Below are 22,989 nucleotides of genomic sequence, written 5' to 3'. Positions count from 1 at the left end.
GAGTTAAACACAGGAGGTACAGTTGTTGTTGTTTGTTGATTGCTGCCGAGTGAAGCACGACCCCTAGCAGCCTTATGAACAAAAGGCCTGAAGCCTTTCTATAACTACCATCATTTATCAAGTTCACAGAGTTTCTGGAGGCATGGTGTTTAGGAAGTGGATGCCACTCCTGCTTCCAAAAAAGGTATGAAGTACAGAGTAAAGGCAAAAGTCTAAAAGTAAAAGGTCTTGGGATCTGTGGAACCAATCATCTGGGACGTCCCAATCCTGAGTGAAATGTGAGTAAAACAGAGAAGTATAAATGAGTATCCTCGTTGTGAAAGACCCAACTTTATGCCATTAATAAAAATGTGCCCACAAAACCACTCTTTCTACTCAAGCAGCTTTACAAAACCAACACCCAAAAAGGAGGATTGCTGAAACCGAGAGCTACTTAGCATAAACAAATACAAAGTCCACACTTCATTTAAAGGATGGGGCTAATTTTAGATGACTGCTGGTATCTGATGGAGTGGAGCCTGGGCTTCTCATCAGCTGAATGTAACCCTTGCCTCTACATTTAACCAGCTCCACCTCAAGCTTTCTCCACGATGGAAAACAAGTGGTGAGTGAGCTGAAAGAAGGAATTCATTCCTGCACTGTGAGGTCTTCAGACACACTCTCCAACTGGCTCCAGTTCTGTGGCACAGAGGCACCGTGCCATGAACTGATGAGACTTCAGCATTTAGAAGCATCTGATGAGGGGCAGACCTTGCCATGCTTCCAGTGATCAACATCGGAGGTAAACAGTCATTCCAGTGAGGGTATGAAAATCTTCCTAAACAGACAGCAGAAACTGAGAGGGCTCTTGTTGATCAAGTGTAACTCAGCTGGTTCCATTCCTAGGGAAGCCCTGGAATTCTTCACTTCTTCTCGAATCTTAGAAACAAGTCCAATATCATCTTCAACAAGTCCAATAGGAGACCCTCCTATTCCAAGAAACAGTGAGTTCCTCTCTGCCTCCCAACTCTCAACTAAGGCAGCCATGAAAGCCACTGCAAGTCCAGCCAAGTGTACTTGGGAATTTATTCCCTTCTCATGCAAAGTGATAGCAACTGGTTTGCTCCTGGTGACTTGCTATCTTTGCTCATCAGCGTTCAGCTTTTTAAAAAATGAAAACATTCGACCCCTCCAACTGTAGAAGCTTGCTTTCCAGGAGAACTAGACAATCCTGATGACTCTCTCCAGTTACACGGCAATTATGTAATTGCTAAGCTTCTGCAGAATCACTGGAACCACTCTGCAGCCCTTCCACTGACTGCAGCTGCAGCACAATGTTCTGAGATGATTGCAGCCTTTAAATGGATGGTCGATCTCTCCTCTGAGCACAAAGGGATGTACAATGGGATTCCATCTCAAGCACAAAGATGCCTCTGCCTAAGGAAGCTCTCTCTCCTCCTCCCAGTCTGTGCAGCAAACTCTTTGCTTTGCCCGCCCTACATGTGTGTGGAATGTGGTTCACTCTGTTTATGCTGACAGGTTCCAAGAGAGGCAGAAAATCAGCTGAAGTTTTGCCATGGACCATGCACAAGGTAATCATTTAACACATAATATGTAAGCTCCAGAAGAGGACAAGATGCAAAGGGGGCGGGACACATCTCTCTAGGCTTCCTGCACTGGCATGAAATGACTGCTTCCTTTCCTTCTGCCAGCTCCAATCCCTCATGTTGACATTACACATCCTGTACTGTAGATCCACCCCCATGCTGCCGCTTGCCCAGCTGAATTATCTCCTGCGTCACAGCGGTGGTAACAGAACTGCTGGCTCGGCAGACCTGAAAGCACCATTTCAATGCTTAATGCATTCAGCAACTGGACACATTACCAGTGTGTCTGGGGCTGGTTTGTGGCCCTCCCGGCAGCCATGCAGGACTCAACCTAACCTTCTGCTAACCAGATGGTCTGTTTGCCTCCTGGGACCAAACCATTAAACTTTACTTTATTAAATTCTATCAAAACGTGGGGACAGTTTACAGCAGTGTGTCTGGGCCATCTCCAGCAGGGTTGCTAAGATGAAAATGACCTAAAAATAACTGGATACTCTACTTCACACCAACAGAGAACAAGAGAATCTGGAGTAAATATTTAAATGATCTACCAGATTACGTACCACAGCCGCACTGACTACAAGGTTAGCAAATTAGACTGTAAATGTATACACGCACAGAGGTAGCAAAGCGTGCACCCAAACCAGCCATTCGCTTCCCACTGCATAAACTACAGTTCACCACCAACCTCCCTCCATTCCTGCCCCCAGCTCCAGGCTGAGGATATCCCTCACCATCAGAATCACTTCAATTACCAAAACAAAGACTCTATCACAACTGTGAAAGACAGATCCCACCCCTCCCCGGCTGGACCACCTAAAGACACTGCAAGCAAACCACATACTCAGAAGGTGCTCAACATAGATGGACGAATGAACTGATGAGTGAATGGGCTGATGCTCTGAGTGTATATTTCTTACTATAAGTGCTCTCCATAATGTATGTCTTTTTTAAAAAAAAAAATTTTATTATTTTTTTTGTGTGTGTACTGTCAAGTTGGATCTGACTGGTACAGGAGAAGATTGTCCCTCCTTCTCCAGCAGAGCATCTGGTGGATTTGAACCACGTACCTCTGGGATTGCAGTGCAGCTTCCTGCCACTAGGCCACCAGAGCTCGCTTACATAATGTATGTCTTAAGACAGAGAAGACACTAACTTCTCTGCTCCTCTATCAGCATCCCACAACGATTGACTAGACATGCAAAAACCAGACTGCAGATGAATAGTAAGATCCAAGCATGTGCACCAAAGGCACTAGCTGGCCATTCAATGATCACTGTAAATGAACTGCAAGGGTGGCCATTTCTCAGGCACCTGGAGGGGTGCTGCATGCTTCACATACGTTTTACCTCTTAAGTGTCACCACATATAGAAATCTACACTAAAGATAAGAAATCATGTGTCTCCTAGGCTGCAACACTTCCATGATACATCTTCAAGGATATAACATGTACGGCTAAGCACAATTGATAACAGTGAATCTAAATTCCAAAATCAATCTCCATAATAGTCTATGTGTTTCCTACTGCCAAAGGGACCCTTTAGAGTCGTGAGAGAAGATCTTCACCCTGAAACCTACAGCATCCCTTTTCAGCAGGAAGTAGCTAAGCGAATATGCCGTCCCCTTTTCCTTATGAATCAGGGTGACGTCTCTCTCAGGGAGGTGTGATAGGGAATGGCAAAGGACACAATGACAAAGGACTGGCTTTGACAAGCACTGTGGCAATGGGACAATTAAAACAGACTTTCAAGGGGGAAAAAAAGAGGAATGAACTGGGGGGCGGAGGGTAGAGAAAATAGTGCAACAATGAATGAATGGAAGCCAAAAATCTCTGTAAATGTTCATTAAAATTAATAAAATTTAATTTAAAAAAAGATAAGAAATCAGAGAGTCCACAGGACTAGGAAATAAGCAGTGCACTGTTTTTAGGTGGTAATGGGTTGGCTTTGACTCATCAAGACCCTACATACAACCAAGCAAGACACTGTCTAGCCTTACACCACAATCCCTGATGCGCTTAAATTCACTGTGATGATCACGGTGCCAGTCTCTCTCACTGAGAGTCTTCCTCTTTTTTGCTGACCAGCCATTCACTCAGTCTGAATGCTGAGCAAATAATTCACACAATGCCAGACTCTGAAGGACCATGTGGCATAAGGCACTGAGGAAGATTCACCACAACCAGCATTATGCAGATAACACAACCTTGCTTGCTGAAAGTGAGGAGGACCTGAAACATCTGCTACAATGACTACAGCCTTTAATATCGCAATATCAAGAAAACAAAAGTCCTTACCACTGAGCCGATGGGCAACATTAAGACAGAGAAAAGACTGAGATTGTCAAGCATTTCATTTTACTTGGATCCATAACACCTTTGGTTGATTACCAGCCATCAGATCAGGAGCAGCACTGCTTTGAGAAAGGGCACTGTCAGAGGCCTCAAGAAAATATAAAATGTAAAAGAACAATGATGTCAGTTCAAAGACTAAGGTATGCCTGATTCGGGCCACGGTCTTTTACATTTCTTGCTATGTTTCTGAGAGCTGGACAATGAACAAGGATGACAGAAGGAGAACTGATGCCTTTGCGCTGTGGTGCTGGAGAAGAGTATTGAATATCTATCTCATGGACTGCCAAATGAACAAACCTGTCTTGGAACAGCGGCTACCAGAGTGCTTCTTGGAAGCAAAGTTGGCTAAGTTTCATCTCTCATACTGTGGACATGTTACTAGGAGATGATATTCCTTGGAATGGATGATCATGCTTGATAAAGTAGAGAGAGGAAGACCCCAACAAGGTGGAATGACATGACTGCAGCAGTGGGCTCAAGTGTATCAGAGATGATGAGGCTAGGCCAGCCATGTGGTTCCTAGATTCAGTCGTTCTGAGTCGTACTCAACTCAAAGGCACCTAACAACAATCTCCTCCAGGGCCAGACCCTTCCTAATGACACTTCCAAATCATGGGAGACACATATCTCACCATTCTTGCTTCTAAGGAGCACTTAATCTGGATGCACTTAATCCAGAACAATTTGTTTATTCTTTTCCATTTTTGGAATTTCGGTTTTGCTCCTTACATTTCAAATTTTAACATACTTCAGAGACTCTTTTATGAAGACATTAACAGCATAAAGGCAGACATGTCCTTTCAGAATGAAACCTTTCAGAACAGGCTAACCTGTTGGAAGTGTCTCCCATAATCATGGTCACATCTTGCATTTATAAGATTCTGAGCACTGTTATAGGCCGGGCTACCTTAGCAGAAAACAAAGATTATGACTAGGATATAGACCTAATGTCAAACACATAGGCTTAGTTCTGGGATTTCCCCTGCCCCTGGTAACCGGTAGTGAAGGCTATTACTTCCAGAGATCACTAAGGAAGGAAGGATACAACCAAGGCAAGCTTCCTGGTTATCCTGCAAACCCATCCCCACCAGCTGCAGTGTTTTCAATTGTATCTTTCTGTAGGACAAAACTAAATGGGTGGTTTAACAGTTAGAAAACTCAAATGGCGTCACTTACATGGCAAACCAAAATGACTTCACTACAGACCTTCCACATGCCAGGTGCTTCAGATTGTAAGCTCTACTATAATCCAAAAGTAAGTACCTTTTTTATTACTTGCTAATAACAGGCAAATGCAAAAACTATTTCAGGTATAGAGAGCTCTAGTGGCTTAGTAGTAAAGAATTATGATGTCAATGCAAAGGGATGCAGTTCGAATCCACCAGCTCCTTCTCAGGAGAAAGATGGGCAACCTCCTCCTATAAGATTTATTGCCTCTGAAAACTCACTGGAGGGTCAGCTACAGTTGGTTCCGAGGATACATAATAACAACAACATCACAGGCACAGAAGCAAGCATGAATAAAGGAGCTTTCCTAAAAGCAACCCTCACCTAACAAAGTCTTAAGGAATATGGGAAAACTTTCCCACTTTCAGAATCTGTCAGGCTTCCTTGGAGTCCTGATTTCAGCCTACTGCCTCATTTCTATTCTTCTTTATTATAACTATTACCATAGCCAGGGAGCTCTGGTGGCCTAGTGGGTAAGGAGTTATGTTGCCAACCAAAAGGCAGGTGGTTTGAACACATCAGCTGCTCCTCCAGAGAAAGACGGGTAATCTCCTCCCATGTGATGCACAGGCTGTGAGAAGTACTGAAGGGTCAACTAGGAGTCTGTTCCAACTGGCTGGCACATAACATCACTACCACCCCCACAATGCCACCTCCACTCCTTCGGTTCTGGGTCCATCCCTTGAGCCCCAAAATTTCCTATGGGAAGGAATTCTATAGCTTTGAATACTAGTAAGCATCCGGTTTCCTTCTCTCCTCTTCAAAATCTTTAGATACAATTTAAAAATGATGGCCATAAAAATATTTTTAATAAAAAAATATATGCAATATTCAAATGATACATTGGGCAAGAAACACTTTCAAAGAAAAATCTTCATGGGTAATTAGCTTTTTTTAAGAGTGAAAACTGATTGTTTACCAAATAACCATTTCTATCTTCTTCATTTTTGCCACTAATGTTAATTAAGCACCATCACTACAACTGCCATCAATGTAGCCTCTAGTGGATGTTATTTTGGCTTAAACAAACTAGGTTAGGTAAGTCCTGTTGGACTCTACCAGCATCATTCCACATTTTGAAATATCATCTACCCTTAATACTTTCTAAAATTAGCCTCCTTTCCCCTGAGATCTTAAAGCATCTGATATTACAGTACGTTAGCAAGACCAAGTATACAGACTATTAAAATAAGCATGTGCAAGGGAAGACCAAATCATTTCAAGGCAAGGCTACAGGACAGTCCTCAAGCTGGCCTGGAGCTAAGACAGAAGTAGTAAAAGAATACCTGCCATTTACAGCATCACCAATATTTTCATTGCATTAAGTACTTTCTTCTTAGGCAAATAATTTTTGCCCAAATGATGCCAAGCAATAGTAACAGCGATAATATTTTTCTTCCAAAAAGCTCAAAGAACTCTAAGTTTATTAGTAATTTTTCTCCTACAGCACTCCAGGGAATATCTATCTCTACAAGGCTGAGAAGGGCTGTTACCAAGTTCACGCACTTTTCCAAGAGAACATGACATCATCCTCAGGTAGTTTACAAATTCCTGCTGAGTGCACACACACAGATAGAGGGAGTGCTGCTGCTTTCACAATTAAGCAGACCAGAAGTTCACCACCTAGAAGTATCTCCCTATGCATGGGCTACTCCTCAGCATAGGAACACTCCTCAGCTCCAACACAAAATCAAAACAGGCAGGATCCAAGATCAAGGACAAAGGAGTTACCATACCGACCATAGTTAAACACAGCAAAGCCCACAGACCAGAGCCAATCATTTTCAGAATGCCTATTATAAACCAGTATTTGTTATCAGTATCATGTTGAGTGTGGATGAGTCAATTGTGATTCATAACAATCCAACAGGGCAGAGCAGAAATGTCCTGTAGGGTTAACAGCTCATTGGCAATCTTTCCGGGAATAGACAGTCTTTCCTCCCGTGAGGTGGCTTATGGACTCAAACTGCCAACCTTTGCAGTAACTGCCAAATACTTAACCACTGTACCACCCTGGTGCAGTCAGTTCTACAGATGCCTATTATTTTCAGATCAGTTTGCCAGTTTTATGGATTCATTATATTAATTTGGAGTGGAGGCAAGTCCTGGGGACAGGGGGTAAATGACGTATACAAAGGCAAACAACTTAAAAAAAAGAGACAGACTTCACCCTGGAGAACATTATGCTGAGTGAAATATCTCAGTCACACAGGGACACCTACTACATAGTGCTACTGTTGTAAAATAGGACTAACACCAGGGTTGGGGAGAGACTGAGAAAGATGGGATAAACAATGTATAATGCATTGAAACAGATGAGGGAGAGAACTATTTAAAAGGGATATGTGATTAGGTATTATTGTCATGAGAGGAGTCCAGAACGAAGGCTGCATAGTGGAGTGGACCTGGGGGGGAAGGATTGTAAAACAATGGAAGAAAAAAAAATAAAACTTTAAAAAAAAAAACCAATGGAAGAATTTTTCTTTTAAAAGAGAAAAGTGTCCTGGGGGTGGGGGGAGGGGGCAGGGAGAAAAGTACAACAATAAATGAATGGAAATCCAAAGTCTGTAAATTTTCATTAAAATTAATAATAATAAAAATTTTTTTTAAAAAAGACTTCAAACTATACAAGTTCTTTTCCCATGAGAACAAGGGTAAGCTTCATCACTTTCTTAATTGTGTAACATCATTTTCTTAACAGAAAGTCTTACATTCACTTGCACCCAGAAATTTTAAGCGTAGAAATCTATATTCATGACATTTCAGACGGGGGGAAAAAAGAAAGTTAGTGTCTTTGCCCAGAAAGGTCCTACAAACAGGCCAAAGTTCCTAGCTATTCTTCAAATGCATGAAAGTTTAGACACAATGTGCAGATTTTAAGCACATTATTTTCCCTATATAACCGCATGTCTGAAAGGGAAGGCTGCCAAGTGACAATCTGGCCCAGTGATTCACAGTGTCACACTGGCATGCCCACTTATGATACAGGTGGTTGTTTGTATTTCCTAGAAATCATTGTCTTCATTTGGGAAATAAATAGTAAACAATGTCTCCAGCTTCACTTTATACTACAATAAACTGGCAGCAAATTTCCTGAATTTCTTTTAGGGGAGAAGGAAGTAATATAAAGTTAACAGTGATAGCTTTATGTCCCTTCAATTTCAATGACCATGTTAATGAGACAGTATCTTAAACATAGCCAAGACTCTTTGTTTTAAAACAAATAAGCCACTTTGAAACAATAAACTGATACTGTCAAACAGACTGACTCACAGTGACCCTACAATACCTTATAGTAAAAGGCAAACAATCAAGTTCTATGTGCTAAGAAAAAAGTGATGTCTCTAATTTTAGAATCTGATAATGCAAAATGCCTATTTGACATTTTATTACTGCTATTCAATAATATTTGTCTCTTAAAGTCTCAGGAATTTCTTTCTCCTTAGATATCAACCTAAGGTATGTAATATCTGTATAGCCAAAGACCAAAGAATTTTGCCACTGACTTTTCTCCTGACACGGGGAGGGGTTAGGGAAAGATGTTGGGAAGGTGGCAGGAGCCAGGAAAGGAACAAGCACGAACATATTGGGAACATCTGAAAGTTACTGTTCAGAAGCTGCTTCAAATCAGATCACGAGCACTTACCTGTGCTAGGGTCAATTTTGATAATTGTAGTTGATGTCTAGAAACGGGGTTATGAATATAATTATCATTAAGGAGCAATTGGGCAATCACAACCCAATTAAACCCACTGACTAGATTATCTTGTTTTTCCCCTAATAATCATGTAACATTTAACACTTGCTAATTTCAGGACCTATGGGCGATGCTCATTTCTAACTAACAGGCTACAGCCACTGGTCAGAAGAAGAGGTGACCGGCTCGAAACCACTGGAGTCAACCAAGCTGACATCTGCTCTCTCTTCACATCTCAGCCCCTCAATATTACTTCCTAGGGGCAAAACCACTGAAGAAGATGGAACAAAGGAGGAAAACTTCTGTTCAAGTGGAAGGAATACAATTCTGCTTTAAGTGTGTGCTGTTTTCTGTGATCTATACAATATGCTTTACCACATTACAATGGAGTCTGTCTGTGAAGATGTAAATGACAGATTTTCCTTTTCAGAATAACGAATGATTCCTCTGCCAGGTCTGTATGCACAAACATTGTACAGTTACTGTTTTGGATATGCTCTCAGGCTCCCTTTCCTAAGTACCTCTCTTGCTGAGTGTGGTCTCAATGTTAATGACCTACTGACAGCTGAGTGTCAGTGCACCTGTGAAAAATGCACTGACCCAAAGAGAGTACTGAATATACCGTGAACTGGTATACAAACAAAGAGGTCTGTCCTGGAGAGGGTGAAACCAGGCTGCTCCTTGGAGCCAAGGATACTGAAGCTCCATCTGATATATTTGGGCATGTTGCCAGGAGGGACCAGTCTTTGGAGAGGGACTTCATGCTTGGGAGGGTAGAGGAACAGTGCAGGAGAGGGAGACTTTGGCTTAGATGGAATGACTCAGTGACTGGGGTATTGGGGCTTGGTGTGTCAGAGACAATGAAATTGGCTCAGGATAGAGCAGAGTTCAGAGCTGTTGTGCACAGGGTCGGTATGAGATGACTCGACAAATAACAACAATCCACCTTCACTTTCTGCAAAGCACAGTCTGGCTAGGTTCCTCTCCTAATAATTAAGAGGAGGAACTGAAGAAATAAGAAAAATTGAAGGAACAAAGAAAGACCATGGACTAGTCTTTGAGACGGATTGCTCTGAGATAGTATCTAAGAAGGCCAGGCCAATACTGATACAGTCACAATTTTACCTAAAAAGGACCTGAAGCGTTTGCTGCACAAGGTTCAGAACTGCAGCCTTCAAAATGGATTGAAGCTCAACATCAAGAAAATAAAGATTCTCATCGCAGGGCCAACTGGCAGCATCATGATGGATGGCGAAGAGATTGCGATGTTAACAGCCTCTAGTTTGCTTGGCTCTACAATCAACACTCTTGGAACCAGCAGCCAGGAAATTAAAAGACGAAATGCACTGAGAAAATGTGCTGTCAGAGACCTCTCCAAAGCACTGAAGAGCAACAATGTCAGTCTGGAGACTAAGGTGCGTCTGAGAGAGGCCATGGTTTTGGCAATTACTTGCAATGCATCAGAAAGTTGGACAATGGCTAGGGATGATAGAAGGAGAATTAATGTCTTTGAGCTGTGGTGCTGGAGAAGAGTATTACATATACCATGGCCTGCTAGGAGAACAAACAAGTTAGTCCTGGAGAAGTTGAGGCCAGGCTGCTCCTTGGAGATAAGGATTGTGAAGCTTTGTCTGACATACTTTGGACATGTTGCAAGGCAGTATCGGTCCTTGGGGAGGGATGTCATGCTTGGGAGAGTGGAGGGACAGCGCAGGAGAGGAACACCCTAGATGAGGTGGTCTGATTCAGTGATGGAGTAATTGGGATAGGTGTGTCAGAGACAGTAATATTAGCATGGGATAGAACAGGGTTTAGAGCTGTTGTACATATGGTTGCTGTGAGGCACAGACAAGTCGACGGTACATAACAGCAACAACTACAGGGTTAAATTTTAGGGAGTTCTGGTGGCTTTATGGCAAGGAATTGCACTGCCAATGCTAAGATACACATTTCAAATCCACAAGCTGCTCTGCTGAAAAAACATTAGCAATCAGTCTCTTCCCAGGACTCTGAAAACCCGCTGAAGCTATGGGTCAGTTCCAGGTCGGTTCCCACTTGACGTTACACAAAATAAAAGTTAAACTTTGGAGGTAAAATGAATTCCCATTTCTCTAAGTTAGAAATTCTGCCCATATGCTTTGCTACAGTTTAGTTTTACTTGCTTAAATCATGTCGTTCTTTTTCTGAGCCATTTTTCCTATTAAAAACCATTATCTCAGGAAAGAATAATTTTGTGACGTTTGCCCGATAGTGATGTAGATGATGGGTAAAAATAGGTAACTCCGAGGCATTCTTAAGATAATCTGATGAACATGTGCACGCGGACTACTACAGTAAGTTTTAAGTTTGACTAGGTGTCTGTCTAGGGACAGAGGATCAACTGAACAAATCCAAAAACCGCAGGACTTCATAAAACCATGACCAGGTGCTTTGCACTGAAGCATCTACTCAGTAATCAAGCCCAACTTGCTCTCTTAGCGGTATCTGGGCCTTCTTAGTATAGCATGTTACTCTATTAAGGACAATCTGTGGTCATCCATGAACAGCAGCTTCCTTACTGTACTGGGCTACTTCAAGGAAAGACAAAACCCAAGCATTCATCACGTCTCCACGAACTATACAGAGCACGAGGTGATCACAGAGGTGGATGGGGCACTTACTAGCATCCATACTTTTAAGAATATTTGCACCGTTTTAAAAAATTTTGCCTTTAAAAAACATTTCTCATGCTTACAGTAACCAGAGCCATTATAGGAAACAGACTTTCAGACAAGCCCTGGAGAGCACCTTTTCGACTTTAAAAATAGAATGAATTTGTGTGATTTTTCTATCATAACAGGTAGGCTGCTCCTTAAAAGTCTATGTCCATAGCAAGTAGAATTCTGAAAACATTAGCTGTATAATATTCCTTTATATAGTTATTTAAAGAGCTCAATGGTGCAGTGCACTGTATGTTGGGCTGCTAACCAAAAGGTCACTGATTCAAATCCACCAGTTGATCAATCCATGGGAGAAAGATAGGCAATCAACTGGAAGGCAATGGATAGACAAACAGACACAGACATACACACACACACACATACACACACACTCTGTTTCCCCCATCATCTCTGCAGAAAATACTCTTTGTTCTTCTTTCTGAGCTATACAGTCACACTATAATTATATAAGTTATATTTCATATCGAGCAACGTACTTTAATTTTCCACATTTCTCTGATTTCCTTCCAGAATACTAGAATTCTTTTTTGTGGCATAAGCAACTGGAAGAGAGAAACCATCAAGACTAGAAGCTATTAGCATACCAAGTAATAACCAAGAACCAAGCTGAGAACCAAGCCCCTGGAAGCAATCCACTTGAGTATGTATCCTGTCTCGTGAGTTAGCTCTCTAAACCTGGGTTTCCTCATCCATATGAACCACTTTTGAGTCACATCAAATGTTTTTTAAAAGTTTCCTACTTATTATTAATCAGAAGACATTACAGGAGAACAGGGAGCATTTCATTAAAGTCTATATGGGTCTTCCCACTCTACAGAGATGTTTGCAAAATTATTGATAATGCAACCCACACTTATCCTCCCTGATGTGCAGTGTTCTGAACCAATTTCACAACAGAAAACACTCAAATAACAACACAAGAGGGGGAACAATCTTGCAGCCAGATCTTTGACATTCAAATGATAACGATTTCTTCCATGTGAACTTCTTTTCCTACTAACATGGGTTACTAATATTCCCTACTTATTAACAGCCTTCAGAGAAGACTACTGAAGACAGAATGCATGGAAAAGAAAGGATTCCAGGTGAAGAGTTTTTGCAATTTTTATGTGTCCATTCAGATCATATTTCCTCAATCTAAAACCTGCTATCAAATTTTACCCCAAATGAGGGCAAGCCCATGAAAATGCATATACTGAATGACTGATGTTCAATTCCTGACTAACTAATCACAGCACAAAGAAATGGATATGTAATTAGGGATTAGAATGCCAGACTCCCATCTCCCATGACTTTATTTGTTGTTGTTGTTGTTATGTGCCGTCGAGTCTCTTACAACTCATAGCGACCCTATGCACAACAGCCCTAAACTCTGCTCTGTCCTTTGCCAATCTCATTGTCTCCGACACACCCATTCCTATTACCCCAGTCACCAAATCAATCCACCTCCTAGAGAGCCTTCCCCTCCTACGCCTACCCTCCACCCTCCCAAGCATGATGTCCTTCTCCAAGGACCGGTCTCTCTCCTCACAACATGACCAAAGTATGTCAGAAGTCTCAGAATCCTTGCCTCCAAGGAGCAGCCCGGTTTAACCCTCTCCAGGATGAATCTGTTTGTTTTCTTAGCAGTCCATGGAACCCTCAATACTCCTCTCCAACAACAAAGCCTATGACTTTATTTAGGGTTTACAAATGCTAATATTGGGTTAGTGGGCTAATCTCTGACACTTGGCTGGAACAAATGGCTTCTTGTTGTGGTTATGTGTTGTTAAGTCGCTTGTGATTCATAGCGAATCTGCATGTACAATAGCTCTGAACCCTGCTTTCTCCTGAGCCAATCTTACAGTCTCTGACACACCTACCCTCACTGAATCAATCCATCTCCTCAAGGATCTTTTTCTCCTGAACTCTCCCTCCACCCTTCCAAGAATGATGTGTTTCTCCAAGGACTGGTCCCTCCTCACCCATGCCCAAAGTATGTCAGATAAAGCCTCAGAATCCTGGCCTCCAAGGAGCAGCATGGTTTCACCCTCTCCAGGATGAACCTGTTAGTTCTCCTGGCAGTCCACAATATATTCAATACTCTTCTCCAGTACCACAGCTCAAAGCCATCAATGTTCTTTCCATCATACCTAATCACTGTGCAAATAGCAAATAATTGTGAAGACTATGGCCCTGGTCAGTTGCACCTTACTTTCCAGACTGACATCATCGCTCTTCAGTACTCTGGAGAGGTCCCTGAGCAGATTTTCCCAATTCAATTTGTCTTTTGATTTCCTGGCCATTTCTTTCTCCTCTGAAACAGCACATTTTTGTTCTAATTTCTTTCCCATACGCAGGGCATAAGTGGAGAAGCTCTATGGATAGCTGTTGAGAGGTCTATCACATTTTCAGCTCATTAAAAATGCAGCAGTTTTCTACCATGCTGTATTCTCTACTGTGTTCATTTTCCAGGAAAACCTCCACCCAGGCAGAGCTAACCAGTTCTGTCAAGTTTTCATTTATCCTTTATCCCAAAAAAGCTGTGTCTGTATAACCCCCAAGTCACACAAATTGCCTTCTGAAAGCAGCTCTAGTTTTTACAACAGGGACTGACCAAAGAACGTGGGCCCAAGCACAGGTCTTCATATTTCACATGCAATAGATACCAAATTACAAGGTCTTCTTCCATTTGCTTTATTGTTTTCATGGAAGCAACGCCTTCATTCTTCTTGAAGGCTCTTCCCAGTGAAGAGGCCTCCTCTGTTTCGACTTATCAATCATTACCCCGCTTCTCTTCTCCTTCTCACACCCAGGCACTCTCTTCTTCCCAGCAAATTTCCACCACATAATTATGGCAATGCTTTAGCCTACTTTTCTGTTAGCTTACCAACCCTGTCTATTTTCTACTTATGCTGATGCTACTGTTTGCTTTTCTGACGGGCTAATCCGTGTATCCTTTCAAGGCCTAACTTCCCCTACCATGATAGCAGCTGGAGCTCTAATTCACAGGTCCCTCTCCAAAGCTTTTCATTAGCAAAAAAAATGAGATGGTTTAGAAACCCATTTCTTAATCGGCAGGTGAGTACTGGAACCTTTGTGCAGCAAACATCTTTCAAGTATCCCACATTGTGCCATTGCACAATTATTTTCTGAGCAGTAAATACTGTCTTATAGGAATATATGAAGTGTTAACAGAGAGAAGGTTCACTGGGAGGAAACAGGCTCCCTCCCACCCCCCAGACTCTGGCATTTCCCAGCTCAAGAGAGAAGCACTCGGCTGACATGAGCAAAATTGAAGGATAATAGCTTTACCTTCTTAAAGCTGAACAGGGAAGAGAAGAATTCCAAAATGTGAAGGCCTTAGCTTGTGTTCTGGTTCAACTGGCCAGACGAGGGCTTAGGGAGCGAGTTTGGCCTTCTCCAGCTGGGCTCTGTGGCAGATAAGCCTCTCCACAAATCCTGGGCTTAATTACTTCTGACACAGTTGTCTCGCCTGGGCCTCCAGCTCCTTTTGTGCTCAAACCAAATCTGAATCCAGAGGTAAGTCTTTGCTTACTCACCTTAGACAAATGCTTCATTTCCAACTAAGCGATCCTCAAACATTTTAATCGGGAGCCATTGGTTCCTAGTTGAATTTTCCCATCTTTCTACTCAAACCCTGTTAAGTACCTCCCTTGAAGCGAACGGTCCTCATCCTTATTTATGGAATAAATAAGTTGCTACCTGCCTTCCCCTCACCTTCAAGACACTGCCCTACACTTTGAAAGAAGCGGGGTAAGGAGGGAACAGGAACAGCGCAAGTATTTTCTTAACATCCAGAAGCAACATGCAGTGAATTGAACAAGCAAACACACGAAAGCAAGGAAATCAATACCAAAATACTCATGACCTGGCAGAAGAAGAAACCCTCTCTCCAAGAATAACTCAAGAAAAATGTCTCCAGCTAGGAACTAGGCAAGAATGCTTTGAAGGCATCAAGTAATGTGTGTTCACCAGACGTAAAGGACAATGCGTCTGTAGGTGACAATACTTAGTCCTCTTACAGGCCACAATACTCCACTTACTGTCTTTCTTGGCTCTGCAAAATCAGCCTTGTGTTAGATGCACTGCTCCATACATTCAAACACTAAAAAGTTCACGTATGTTTTAAATGACTAGGACAAGCAGCTTTAGAAAGACCGTAATATTACAGCATTTCCTGGAAGGAAATGTGGATACAAACTTCTTCCAATTGACTTTCCATTGATCAGTTTCTGCATTTCTCCAGATCCAGAGTTCAAGAAGAGAAGAGATTCAGAAGAGCTCCCAAGTAAACGGCATATACTCTAAATTCAGAAAAATCCACATCATTCAAGTGGAAACTGCTCCTCCTGAGTTTTCTATATCCAAAAGACAGTTCAATTGGCGGCTATCTTTTCTTCTCTCAAATGCCCCCTGTCTCAAACTCAAACGTTTCCCCCTTCCTTCAGTATTGGCATGCAAACCATACTGTTTTAACTTCTTTCCTGTTCTCCCAGTTCTTCTGGAACATTTTATTTTTGACAGTCAACTCATTTGGAGGAGTGCCACACTGAGGTTCAACTGTTTACGGCGTTAACTGTTGCTTCTACCAGAAGTCCACATCCAGCCCTACGACCTCCTTCAGACTGCCTCCTGAAGTAAGCATATACGCTTTAGTTTGGAAAATGCTTGGAAAATGTGGAAACTTCCAAACATCATGCTATTAAAAAAAAAATCACTTCTACTAACCATAGAGGAGTGAGGAATGGAAATTCATTTCACCTTTCCTAGAGGACTGTCCCCATTACTCAAAGCTAATTTTTGTCTATCTTGCTAACCTGTCATTTAAAGGATAACTTCATGTAGGTTGGGGAACAGGAGAATAACTCGCTATTTAGTCTCTGAAAGAGACTAGGTTCTAAGAAGATAAGCAGCGGGCACAGCTTTGGATGAGCCCAAGTGCTGGAAAATTACCAGTGATTGTTTTAGACTCGATTTCACTCTCACGGCCATTCATCAGTATTACAAAATGGCATCTCTGAAAGAAGCCAATTTAAAGCTACACCATGTTGCAAAATAGATCCTCGGAGTCCAATTGTGGGCACTTTTGTAAGTTGCATTAGACTCGGACAAACTTTCAAAGAAGGACATTTGGAAATGACTCCCAAACCCCAGATGACTGAGAGAATGGAGCAGGAAAATTCAAAGACAAGCACAAACAACAAGCAGCTGAGACTTGGCTGAAAGTCACATGGACAAAAATCAACTCTGCACAGGCCCTCTTCTCTCAATGAAACCAAGTGCGTTTGGAGCTTCCCACCATGCTAAATCCAACCAAAAATGCCAACAGTCCTGCCCATTAGAGTATGGTTTTTCTGGGAGGCTTGCACTCTGGAGATGAGAGCTGGTGTTTCACAACCAGCCTTCAGTTCAATGTAGTGGGGTAGTGGAAAGGGCACTGGGTTGGGAGTCAGCCAACCTGAGTTCTAGGCCTGGCTTGGATACAACTGAACTTTCTGACCTTGTGCAAGTCATTTCATGTCTCCTTGCCAATTTCCTCTACAATACAATGTGAAAGGGGACTGAAATATATGATATAAAGGACATTTGAGTTGAAAAGGAACTAAAATATTCTCCAATTCCATAAAACTACTAACTTCCTAATAAAGAATTTTCTAAGGGAAGTTCTGACTGAAGAATATTGAATATCTAAAATGCATCACTTAAAGAGTGTGCATGTTTGTCAGTTTTTGAAGTGATTTTACTGTTAATTTCTACTTGGGAATCACTATTTTTGCTGATCACCCTAAAACTTCAGTATAAGCTCCCTGTACCCCAGGGTTCTTTCATGCTATAATAAATACCTCTTTTCTTAGTTTTTTAAAACAACCTTCCCCAAACCAAGACTTGTGCTATTAAAAGAGCTCAGAACTTCCCATTTCCTTGCTAAGGCTAAAATTAAACTGTCCATTCCTTAGGGCCCAGCATAACATCTGCCAGATTTCTTGGCATATCATGGAAGGAGAGGAATTTTCTTCTCGTATTATCTATTCTCCTCTGTCTTCTCATAATCAATTAACAGGTCACCAACATCAAGCTAATGTTCCTCTTAAAGACACCAACTTCCTACGTTTTCAATGAACCTCATAAGGAACTTGCTTTGGCAATATCTAGGTGAACACACACACATACACACACACCCTCAAGTTTTCTCCGGTTCATTGGATTTTACCAAGAGCACTCAGAAAGACTTTCCCTTTTCACACAAATTTTCCAATTCTCCCTCTATCATCTAATTATGCACTCATGTCACATCTTGGGCAACTTCAGTTCATGATATATTTTCTACATTTGTGGTATTGTGAAATAGTATCCCTGTTCTTCAATCATCAACTTGAAACATTCAAGTTTTGTCAGTTCTCTGTCTCATGAGGTTGGCTGCTATACATCTGATCAAGGCACATACCACAAAGAAGACTAGCAAGGCCTTAACCAAGAAATATCAACATCAAGGAAAAATCATGACAGACTAGATCCTATTAAACTCCATCATGCACACAATAAGATTCTTTCTCAAGGCAACTTTATCACCCCTTTTCTTTCAGGAAAACTGACCACAAGTACTCTAAGTCCATTAGTAGAGTTGAATTTTTTCCTCTACTGTCTTCCGGAAGACTCATTAGGAAGACTATATGGTTGTTGTTCTTCCCCCCCTCTAAAAGTTCTCTCCAACTCCAAAGAGGAGGGGAAAGATAAGTCCTCAGAGAATGTGGTCAATGAATTAGATTGACATAAATCCAATAAGAGAAAATAATATAAGACACAAAGACCCAGTAAGAATATTTTTATGACAGTGCACATTACACTGAACACCTGCATTTCTCAAGAATGATTTATTTGTGATATATTAAAGGGATAGCTAAAACTTGCCTAAAGAGCCTGATCAATCTTACCTAAATAACAAATAGAATCTGAGCTTTGATAACAAATGAAATTGATACTATTATTTTCTTGTACTTTCATAAAAAAAATTTATCCTAGTGCAAATAATATACCCAGAAAATTTAAGAAGCCACATCTTTAAAATATTATTGTGATGTTTCTCATGCTGATGAAAGAGTATTCCAGATAGATGTGTGTCTTAAATAATCACAACCTAGTTTCAAACACCAAAGGACACTTTATATATATCTTAATTTTTTCCCCAGAGAAACTAAACTGTAAGTTTTGTCTATAAAGACACCCAAACATTTGTATGCAACTTGAAAAATGTGGTGAGTCAAAGTGCTGGACCAGTTTATTACATTTTCCCCCTAGCACTTAAATAAGTATATAAAACAATTATCCTCATGTAAATGACAACAAAAGATATCATAGAAGTTTGTTTCACAATAAAAAGATAATGTATTTATGTGTTTACATAAACATATATGGTTGATTAGAGGTAAAATTATCTCATAATTACTTTCCCAAATAACTGTTTATTCCACTGCATTTGAAATTCCATGTTTGAGCATGGAGCATCTATATATACACTTGTAATTAAATATAACACTGAATACATTCTTACGAGAAAAAGCAATAAGCATCAAAAGATATTAAGTCCAAAAATTAATAATACATGGTATGATTCCAAGTAAGATTTTCAAAAGTGGCCTTGAAGAGGGCTTGATTTTTAATAAAGAAGCAGAGATCTGAACAGAAGCCTTTTTAAATGAGCATCCACATCACCATATATCTTCATCTGCACAAGCACGGTTTTTACTTCATTGACCATGGACAATTATCAGCTAAAGAACCACATATTTCCCCTCTCCTTTCACACCCTTCAGAAGAACAATAACCCTCAATTAATGACACAACAATATGGTTTGAAAAATATGATGTTGTCATATACAGCATTGTGCATTAACTGAGTAACACTGCTACCAGCTAATCAACAGAATATAATTACATCTGGAAACTAAAGCCACTTCAATGTGTACAAAAAGGCAGTAGACACAGGAACTTTACATTAAAAAAAAATCCAATAATGAGAAAGCAAAGCAAGAAAAAAGGTAAGTGGCTCACCAATGTGTTCCTTATTTCTGTGGAAGCTGACACCCTTCTATATTTCTCCTTAGTTGAAAACAAAGTCCAATCAGCTTCCTTAGAATTTATTAATTGGTTCTGAATTTCCTCCAAGTTTTCATTTCATCCTGCAGCTTTCCTTACTCATCTTCAGAAGTCCACCTAAAATTCTCCTAACATCTTCCCTCATCCTCAAGATGGCTACCTTCCCTAATGGAAAATCAACATCTTCATGGATGGCTTTTATGAATTCCTGAAGCATTACAGGATTTCATTCTTTACTTGGGTCAATTACGAACATTCTCTAGAACTAATCTGTGAAGGGTCTCAATCAACGTGTATGAACTCAGGTAGGTTAGGGTCCTTTTTCAAATCATCCTCCAAAAATGCCTCCCTAAAGACTAAGAAATTACACCCAATTAAAAAGGTGAAGATACACAGGTATAAGGTTTTCTCAACTGACATAGCATTTTTACAAATGTGTTACCATAGTGACATTGTTAAGAAGACATACTGGCATTTCTGAAGATTTATAGTACTTGAGAACACAGGAGGGGAAAAAAGCAGAATGGAAGGGAAAGGGGGAAACAAAGGAATTAAAGAAGGCCTTAACACACAAATGGAACAACCTCAAGAGAAATGTAGAACCTCAAGAAACTGTCAGCCAGTCTTTGAGCTCCTTTGAGATCTTGCAGGATTTGTGTTTTGGTGTCTTTCTGTTATGTTGTTGCAAAAATCACTCCAAACCAGACAATAAAGTCTTGCAATGCATTCAAAACATGATGATAACCAAGCCCCAGAACTCCAAAATCTCCATTTAGGGCCACCACTATCTTCACAAGGGAGAAATAACATTCCCCGATGACTTGGAGAAGGTCTGGAGCAGCTTAAAGTTGTGTGAAGACCTCAGTGGAAATGTTTATGGTTTTGTCTTCCCTTTCCTGAAGGAGGTCAAAACCCTTCAGGTCCACTCAAAAACAGGGGAAGAAAATTCCAAAAGTTTACTTTAAAATGGAAACAAATGCCTCTGGAACTTGTGAAAGCACTCCTTTGGTGGAAGAAAATCTGAGCAACCCTTGAAAGCCCTTCATTTCCTTGCATAATGAGGGGATAGTGAGGAACCACCATAAGATTTCCCTCAGGAAAGAGGGAAGTAGGAGGCAGGCAAGCCTCCACCACCTCCAGCCATCACCAGCAGAGCTTCAAAATGGAGACATCCATAATTTTATAAACACTTCTCATCTCAGCTTTGTCTCCTGGAAACCCGTTCTCCTCCATTTTCTGGTGGCTTACCTGACTCAGTTCCCAGCTCCCAACCTAACTAGTCACTTCCTCAAAAAAAAAAAAAAAATAAAAAATAAAAAAAAATTTTCTGCAAGCCACCGCCACATACAAAACCAAAGCAAACCAAGCAGCAAACACAAGCACAGTCCCCGGGAGCCTTGGGAGAAAGCCCCAACTGGTTGGTCTGCCCCCATCCCAGACGCGTGCTTAAAAATGAAACTTTTTTTTTTTTTTGGGATAGTAGAGGAATATAAAAGGAACTCCAGGCAACCTCTCTCCCTCTCTGCAGGTTAGAAGCCACAACGAAAAGAAAATGAGGGTTCCTTCAGGAATGGTGAAAAGCCTGGAGACTGAACGTGAGAAGGAGCTTTGTGTTTTGGAGTCTGGACTGGAACCAAAGCAGACAGCTTGCAAATGGAGGACAGGGAGATAAAGAAAGGGAAAGAGGGACTGCTCCAAGGGGGGCGGCTGCTGTTTCCCCTCGTTCTTGAAAGGAGGGCAGACCCTCGGGAACTGCACCAGGAGGGAGACACCCCCTAGGCCCCTTGCCTCCTTGCCTCCCTTCTTCAGAAGAGAGCCAAGCGTGTGTAATGGCTTCTCCTCTCCAGAAACCGTTGTCCTCCTCTACCAGACGCTGGTGAACCCCCAGCCTGGAGACAGTTCCTCCGCTGCCTCCTGAGCCTGCGCCCCCACCCGCCCCGCGCCCCCCGCGCCTCGCCGCTCGCAACACGAGCTGCACCGGTGGCACCAGCAGCACCGGCAGCACCAGCAGCCGCCCCCGACACATCTCGACCCCGCATCCCAACTTCACAGAGAGAGAGCCAAATACCTGAGGAAGAGGGGGGTGCCAATCCGCACGGCTTTGCCATCGGGCGGGGCGGGGGGGAGGACAGGCAGACAGAAGGGGAAAGGAAGGAGAGGGACAGAGAAAGAAAGAGGTCAACCGGCTCGGGTCGGGATCGCACCGCGCGCTCCCGGCTCAGGTCTCCTGCCTCCCGCCCTCCGCCCCCCTCTCGGTCCCTACTCTTGTCCCCACACTCGGAGCATCCGTCCTGAGCCTTCAGCTCTCTTCGCACTCATTTTTCATTTTTCCCTTCTCTTCATAGAAACTACACGAAATTAATTAAGCCACAGCCAGCGCTCCACTCCCCCCAGCAGAAGGAGCAGCCAGCAGGAAAAGCACAACCACCTCCACGGCCACCACCAGCACCTTCTCCTCCTCTTCCTCCCTCGCTTCTCCTCCTCCTCCTCCTCCCCCTCCAGCTCTCCCTCCTCCCCCTCCTCCTCCTCTCCTCTCCGGCTTCTTCTCCTCTTCCTACAGCCAGCCCAAGCAGGGGACTTCTCTCCTCCCAGCTCCACCAGCCCTCCTTGACCGAATGAATGAGCGCGTCGCTGCCTCCGGCGCCCGGCGCTCTGGGCCCCGGAGCACTCGGACCACCCCGAGGGGGTGCTTAATTGCAGGAACTTACAGAAGAAGCGTCCCGGCGCCGGGAGGTGTCTCGGCTTCCCCAGCCCCAGCGCCTCCTTATCCTCTTTCTCTTTCTCCTCTTCCTGCTCGGGTTATTGTTGTGGAAGTTGTTTTGGAGTCTCATGTGCTTCTGCCGGGTCTCAGCAATGGAGGATCGCCATCTTCCCTGCCTTCCACGGCTCCTCAGACTCGCTGCAGCTGCAGATGACCTGAGATATCCGTCTCTCCCTCTCTCTCCCTCCCTCCCTCACCCTCGCACTCTCTCCCCTCTCTCTCTCTCCTCTCCTCCCTCTCCCTCGCTCGTTCGCTCTCTCTCTCTTCCCTCTCGCCCTCCCTCTGTGTCTCTCTCTGAATAATGAGCAACCAGAGGGAGAGAGAAAGCAAGACAGAAAGAGAGAAGGAAGACAATCTTCTGCCACACAAAACGCCGGAGCACCAGGGGGTGCGCGAAGCCTTTCTAATAACAACAACAACGTGCGGGAGGGAGACGGGGCGTGGGGGGGGGGAGAAAAAGAAAGGAAGGAAGACGGACAAGGGGGGAAAAGAAAGAAAGAAAGAAAAATGAGGAGCGGGCTTGGGGGGAAGAGGGAAGAAAGATCCA

General features: G+C 42.5%; 1 protein-coding gene across 1 annotated transcript in view; it reads right to left on the bottom strand.

Annotated features, from left to right (window-relative positions):
• ZNF462 (zinc finger protein 462) overlaps positions 1–22,636 on the bottom strand; it is a 183,337-nt gene extending 160,701 nt beyond the window's left edge. The window contains exon 1 of the mRNA XM_006886913.1: positions 22,390–22,636. The gene's annotated coding sequence lies outside the window, so the exon portion shown is untranslated. The remainder of the gene's footprint in view (positions 1–22,389) is intronic.
• Positions 22,637–22,989: the final 353 nt, after the last annotated feature.

Source organism: Elephantulus edwardii, unplaced genomic scaffold, assembly GCF_000299155.1.
Source record: "Elephantulus edwardii isolate Elephantulus edwardi_28Jun2011 unplaced genomic scaffold, EleEdw1.0 scaffold00052, whole genome shotgun sequence".
In the NCBI taxonomy this organism is placed as follows: Eukaryota; Metazoa; Chordata; class Mammalia; order Macroscelidea; family Macroscelididae; genus Elephantulus; species Elephantulus edwardii.
The sequence above is the reverse complement of the archived record's forward strand: the minus strand, read 5'-3'. Positions and strand labels throughout refer to the sequence as shown.